The 6000-nt window shown below is 53.2% G+C and overlaps 1 protein-coding gene across 5 annotated transcripts in view; it reads left to right on the top strand.

Moving 5' to 3' along the window:
* Positions 1–1600: 1600 nt before the first annotated feature.
* The window catches only part of Ctif (cap binding complex dependent translation initiation factor), a 301545-nt gene continuing 297145 nt past the window's right edge, over positions 1601–6000 (top strand). For 4 of the 5 annotated variants that reach the window (XM_017796323.2, XM_017796324.2, XM_008825890.3 and 1 more), the window contains exon 1: positions 1602–1791. The gene's annotated coding sequence lies outside the window, so the exon portion shown is untranslated. Of the gene's footprint in view, positions 1792–6000 lie in introns of all 5 variants that reach the window. The other variant, XM_029560081.1, reaches the window with a different exon arrangement.

The raw sequence follows: 6000 nt of genomic DNA, 5'->3' as shown, positions 1-6000 counted from the left end.
TTTTCCCCAGCAACCTATCCACCATGTCCAGCCAAATTGCTGGGACTTGTAGAATTAGCTCCCTTTCCTTTAATCTGGAGCCTTTATACTCTGTAGCCTTAACAAATGCCTGCTCCTTCGCCCTTGTTAGAAACCTGGAGAGGATAGAGCTGGAGAGAGATAGAGCTGGAGAGGATAGAGCTGGCTCAGCAGTTAAAGAGCTGGTACTGTGGGGCAGCTCACAACCACCTGTAATTCCAGCTCCAAGGAATCCCTCTTCTGGTCTGAGGGCACCTGTACACCAAACAAACAAACAAACAAAAACAAAACCCAAATCTTAAACCTTAGTAATTCATTACTCAAGTACAACATCCCCCAGGAAGCCTTCCCAGACTCTCCTCAGTGCATTCACTGGCCATCCTAGATGCTCCTCTGGAGGTTCCATAGTGCTTTGTGCGTGTCCTTGTGTTAAGCATTTACTTACCCATTATCCTTTCTCTAACTGTGATTCTCCTACCAGACTGAACTCTGGGAGAGCACAAACTGAGTAGGAGTTTTACTTGTCCACATTTCCAGGAGCGCTCACCAAATGTTTTACAAATTCTAAACGGATTTCTCCAGCATTTCCATGTGTCACAGCACCCCCAATGTGTACCTGATGCCATAGCTTGAACTAATCTTAGTTTAAAAAAATTATTTTTATTTTATTGTATGCATGTATTGCCTGCATGTAGGTAAGTGCACCTGTGTTGTGCACTGCCCATGGAGGACAGAAGAGGCTGTAGGATCCCCTGAACTGAACTTACCGACAGTTGTTAGCTGCCATGTGGGTGCTGGGATTCAAACCAGTGTTCTTAGCCGCTGAGCCGTCTCTCCAGCCCCAGAACTAATCTTAGTTTTAACCCAAACAGTGGAGATCTAGATAAGTGATGACTGGATTACCCACTGCATCAAATTCTTTTAGCTACCATGTCCCAGCCTTTAGTATGGCCAATGGAAAATTAATTGGTTGCAAAGTGCATAGCTAATTACAACATCTCACCCCCTGCCACAGCATTGCGAAAATGTTAATTGTAACATATGCATCTCAATAACTGACGGTGGCATTTAAGGCAGCATTAATAACGCCCCCCCTCCCCCCACTGCAGACACAATGCTCCCTCCTATTTGCCATTTGGACAGACTTTACACTTTAAGAGCATAAGTCCGCATCCTTACAGCCTTCCTGATTCTAAAGCCAAACGTTTCTCTTTGAGTCCGGCGACGCCCCCAGTTCTGCCTCCTATGCCATAGGTCCCACCCAGGGTCCCGTCTGCGCCGGAGGTTTTTGGGGAGCGGGCATTCGAGTCGAGAGACCTATCAGTGCGGGCAGCTCAGACGGCATCCCCAGCATCCCTGCAGCTCCCAGCTCTCCAGGGCCCGCCATCCCGGGAAAGAAAGACGAACTACATTACCCAGCAGGCTTGCCGCCTCCCTCTTTCCTTTCAAGTCTTTGCACGTGGCCGGAGGGGGAGGTGGGGCCTGGACGTCACTCTCCAACATTCTCTTTCCCTGTGTCAGAACAAGGATCATTTTTTTCCTTCCTCTACACCCTCCCTCTGCCCGCCCCTCCCTCCCTCTCTCCCTCCCCTCCCTCCCTCCCCGCTCGGCTGCTGGGTCGGTGCGCTGGGGTGCCCGGTCCCCTTACTGCTGGGACGCACCGAACTCCCGGCCCGAGTCGGCTCTCTGGAGCCTGGTCCCTCCCTTCCCCTTCCCGGCCCCCTTCCCCCACCCCCGACGCGGGCTTGGCGCGGCGGCCGGAGGAACCCCGAGGTGAGCATCCCTCGTCCGCCCTCCTCTTTTAGTTACCTCGGCTAGCGGGTGGATGGGGACCGCGGAGGATGTGCTTTTGCTTACAGATAAATCGGGAAAACCGCCCCGAACAATTCGCCCCCTTCCCCCTCCCGTAGCTTTCAGCGAGGCGGGCGTCCGCACCCATCCATCGTCCCCTCCTCCCTGTCTGGAGGGGACCGCACTCCCAGATCTCGACCCTCCCGGGGTTTGTCCGGTTGCGGGCGGGCGCGGTTGGGGAGCCGCGGCCCTGGGGCTCCGGAGCGCAGACCCGCTCCGGGGACGCGCGGCTGGAGCAGGACTGGCTCTGGAGCAGCGCGGTGGAACCGCTGTCATGTGCCGGGTTCCGACCAGCCGGGAGGAAGCGAGCGAGCCAGATTTCTCTCCCTTTTGTTTTGGAGCAGCAATTGCTGCCCCAAGCAGTTGCTCCGGTACCAGGCAAACTTGCAGCTGTTCGAGCGCGCGCCGAGGAAGGAGCGCGGCCCGGGTGGCGGCTGCGGGCAGCGGCTGCAGCACAGGGCGCTGCGGGAGGGAGCCCGCGAGTGTCTTCGCGTCGCCCCTCCCTGCCGTGTCGCTGGCTTGTAGCTGTGGCCGCCGCCGTCCCCGCGGGCTCAGGGATGTCTGTGGATGCCTGTGGTCTAGACAGCCAGCGGAGCCCTCCCTCCGTCCCAGTGAGCCCACAGGCCGCGGAGGGCGCTGCTATGGGCACAGAGGAGGGACACGAATTGGTGTATCCATTGCGGTGGCAGCTTTGGTCGTTCCCCGCCGTTGTGATTCTATGGCCACTGTGTTATCCGGCTTGGGGACTAGATCGGCCTGGCGGAGCCGGGGTTAAGTTGACAGCCTCCAAAAAGCCAGCTCTGACTGGCGAGTGACCCGCCTGGCTGCGAGGTGGGCTCATCAGGGGAATTAGCGGGTGACCGTCTAGGGCACGGGTTTGCGGGGAGGACTGGGGCGGTGGCCTGGCTACCGCGGATGTCTAGGGGATCCGAGGGCCGCGTGCTGGTGCCTGGATGCGACCGGAGGAGGCGTCTCCCGGATCCGGCGTCCGAACTGGTTATTTATCGAAATTAAAGACAATCAGGACTCCAGCCCCTTGTCTGGGCCGCACTGGCTCCGGGTGCGCGGAGTTTCCTGGGTAAGGGCCGAGGGGCGTGTGAGCAGGGAAGGGGGCGCGGCATGTTGAGGGGACGGAAGGATGGCGCCGTGTGCGTGCCCATCCGGAGGGAGGCGTCGCCTCCCCCGCCCAGCTGTTTTGTGTGTACACGCTGCTCCGTAGTGGGGACCCGCGTGGGCCGGAAGCCTCTCGGGATCTGCCCAGCCAGCCCCAAACGATGTGAGGTTGGGCTGTCTTGCATGTGTCCACGCTGAGGTTATTTGGAGAGAGAATCATGCAGCCGTGGGTCGGGGAAGACCTTAGGGTGGCATGGGTCTGCGCGGGAGTCCCCAGTCTCGTGCAGCCCAGCCCCTCCTTCCGTGTCTCCCTTGTCCCTGCAGCCGGCCACCAGCTGGCTGGGGAGGATCTTCGGGAGCTCTGCGGCGCCTCCCGCCACTCACAGTCGCTGACCTTAGCCCGGAGTCTCCTTGTGTTGCTCGTGCCCGCTGCTGCCTTCCTAGACCCTGGGGAAGGAATCCACCCGCATGGCAACCTCTCCCCGCCCCCAGTTGTACAGCCTTGCAGACCTGGAAACCAAAGTCTGCCCCAGCCTAGGCCCAGTCTGGCTCTGCCCGCAGCCTGTGGGTCATACGCCACTGCCTGCCCCGTCTGGCCCGCTGTCATCTCGGTGACTCTGGGATTATCTCCCCTTGACTAGGGGTTCCTGCACAGCCTGGAAGCCTCCAGAGCTGCGGTCTTGGAGGTGGCTGGAGCCTCCCCAAGACGAAAGTGACACAGCTCGAGCACCGCCTCTGCTGGGAAGAAGGCGTGGCCCAGCACTGGGAGGGACTCCAGACTGTCCAGCCCGGTTCTTCCAGCCCAGTCTTGGGGCTGGGCCCAAACCTCTGGAATCCAGGCTTCCAGCAGGCCTGGGCCCTGATAGGAAATCGCCTAGATTTTTCACACAACCCAATTATAAAGGAACAAAATGCCCTGAATAGCCGCTAGAAGGTAGCAGGACTCTCAGTGGCCCCAAGAAACTATTTGAAGCAGGACTCTACTGACACTGCAATATGCTCAGCTGTGTGTCAAGTGCCTGTCCTGGATGAGGAATGCTCAGAGGCAGTACTTTGTGATGCATTCTGGGGTTACAGTGTCATTGTGATGAGTTGATTGCTAGAATGAGAACATGTTTGTATGACTTTACAGAGCAGGTTTCCTACCACAGAATATTGCATTTTTTTATGTGAGGTAGGGGAGGTCAAACCCCATTGTACAGATGGGCACACTGAGGCTCAGGAAGTGATGCAACTTGCCTAAGGTCTTTCAATAGGTAAAGGGCAATTTTTCTCTCTCTGTGATTTCTCTTAGCAGTCCATGGCTGTCATTGTTAAGAGAGGGTCTCCTCAGTGTTGTCCTGCCTGCCTCACTCACACTTCTAGTGTTCTTCTGCCTCAGCATCCCAAATTCTGGGACTATAAGTGTGTACCACCATGCCCAGTACCCACAGCTTTTAATTTAAATAGTGACCACTTTTTTGAGGGTGAACTCTTGGTACCTTAGGAAATACTTTAAGAAGGGAGTAAGTAAAGCTGGCACTTATTCTTTGTTAAAGCATGTTTTGATAAATTTCCAGAGTTCCAAATGAAAACAGATACTAAAGACCGGAAGCTTTATCAGCATTATCACTCATCTAATAGCTTGTTGGTGGTGAGCATATGTCAGCTGTGGTACACCTAGTATATACCAACATATAATAATAAAAATATAATAAATACATAACTGGGGCTGGAGAGATGGCTCAGTGATTAAGAGCTCTGGCTGCTCTTACAGAGGACCCAGGTTTGATTCCCAGCATCCATATGGCAGCTAACAGCCATCTGTAATTCCAGTTCCAGGGGATCTGATGCCCTCTTCTGACCTCTGAGGGCACTCATGACACAGGTGCACTTATACACATGCAGGCAATACACTCATGCACAACAATAAAAATAATAAATAAAATATTTAAAAATATAGCATGCACATGTGGCTATGCATATGGGTGTATTCAGGGGCCCTTAGTGAATCTAATGTTTGTTTGTGTAGGTTTTTTAAAAATTTTTTTTTTAATTTTAAGACAGTGTCTCACACTGTAGCTCAGGACGGCCTGGAACATACTTATAGTCCAGGCTGGTCTCAGACTCACAACAACATTCCTGCTTCATCGTCGCCCACCCCACCCCCATCAAATGCTGCTAAGGTTTATTCTTTAATTACTGTTTCAAAGCCTTTAGATTCAAAATGTAGGGCCCTCACCACCTCCCAAGAAAACATCCCAGCCTTTTCTTTCTGTCTTGTTTTCCCTCTAGGGATGGGCAAACCTAGAAAATGGCAAAGAATTCCTATACACCTATGTGAATTCCTCAGAGATCATGTATGTGAAGGTTCTCGGACATGGTCTGGAGGTTTTTTTGTCTTTAAGTTTGACCAACTGATCCACGAACTACCTATTCATTCACAGATGTGTGTTGGGCACCTTTGAGTTTGTGTATCTTGAAGTACATGCAAGAAAAATTAACACTTGGTCCCTGCTGTGTGTTAGAGTCTAAAAATGTGTCCCATCTGTAGAGGTGGATAGAAGAGTTTTAGTTACCCCTGATGCTTAAGACACATCTGTGTAAGCTGCACAGTCCACTATGTTTTAGGCACACAAAGGTACTACAGCAGGAATAGTTAAGTTACAGTGCAATAATAGAGCCTCAGGAGGGAACGAATCATCAATATTTTAGAGCACTCACCTGGGACTTAATCAGTTTCACATATGTTGGTTGGCCGGCCCCATAATGCCACCTCATATCTTAGAGCAAAGGCAGGAGGAAGCAATGGGCATAGGGGAGGTCCTCATGTCTCTTACCCTGAACAAAAGGCTATTTGGAATTTTCCAGGTGGGCCCAGAATTATGTCCTTCTGTAAGAGGTAGGCAGCAGATAGGGACTTAATGCCAACTAGCAGGTTCCTCTGAGCACTGAGGAGCCCCAAAGATGTTTTCTGCCCCTGTCCCCTGTCCTAATGTGCTGTGACTCAGCAAGAAGCTGTGGCTTTGGTCAAGGTCT

This window comes from Nannospalax galili, unplaced genomic scaffold (assembly GCF_000622305.1).
Source record: "Nannospalax galili isolate Female #2095 unplaced genomic scaffold, S.galili_v1.0 scaffold169, whole genome shotgun sequence".
In the NCBI taxonomy this organism is placed as follows: Eukaryota; Metazoa; Chordata; class Mammalia; order Rodentia; family Spalacidae; genus Nannospalax; species Nannospalax galili.
This window is presented reverse-complemented; position numbering and strand designations above follow the sequence as displayed.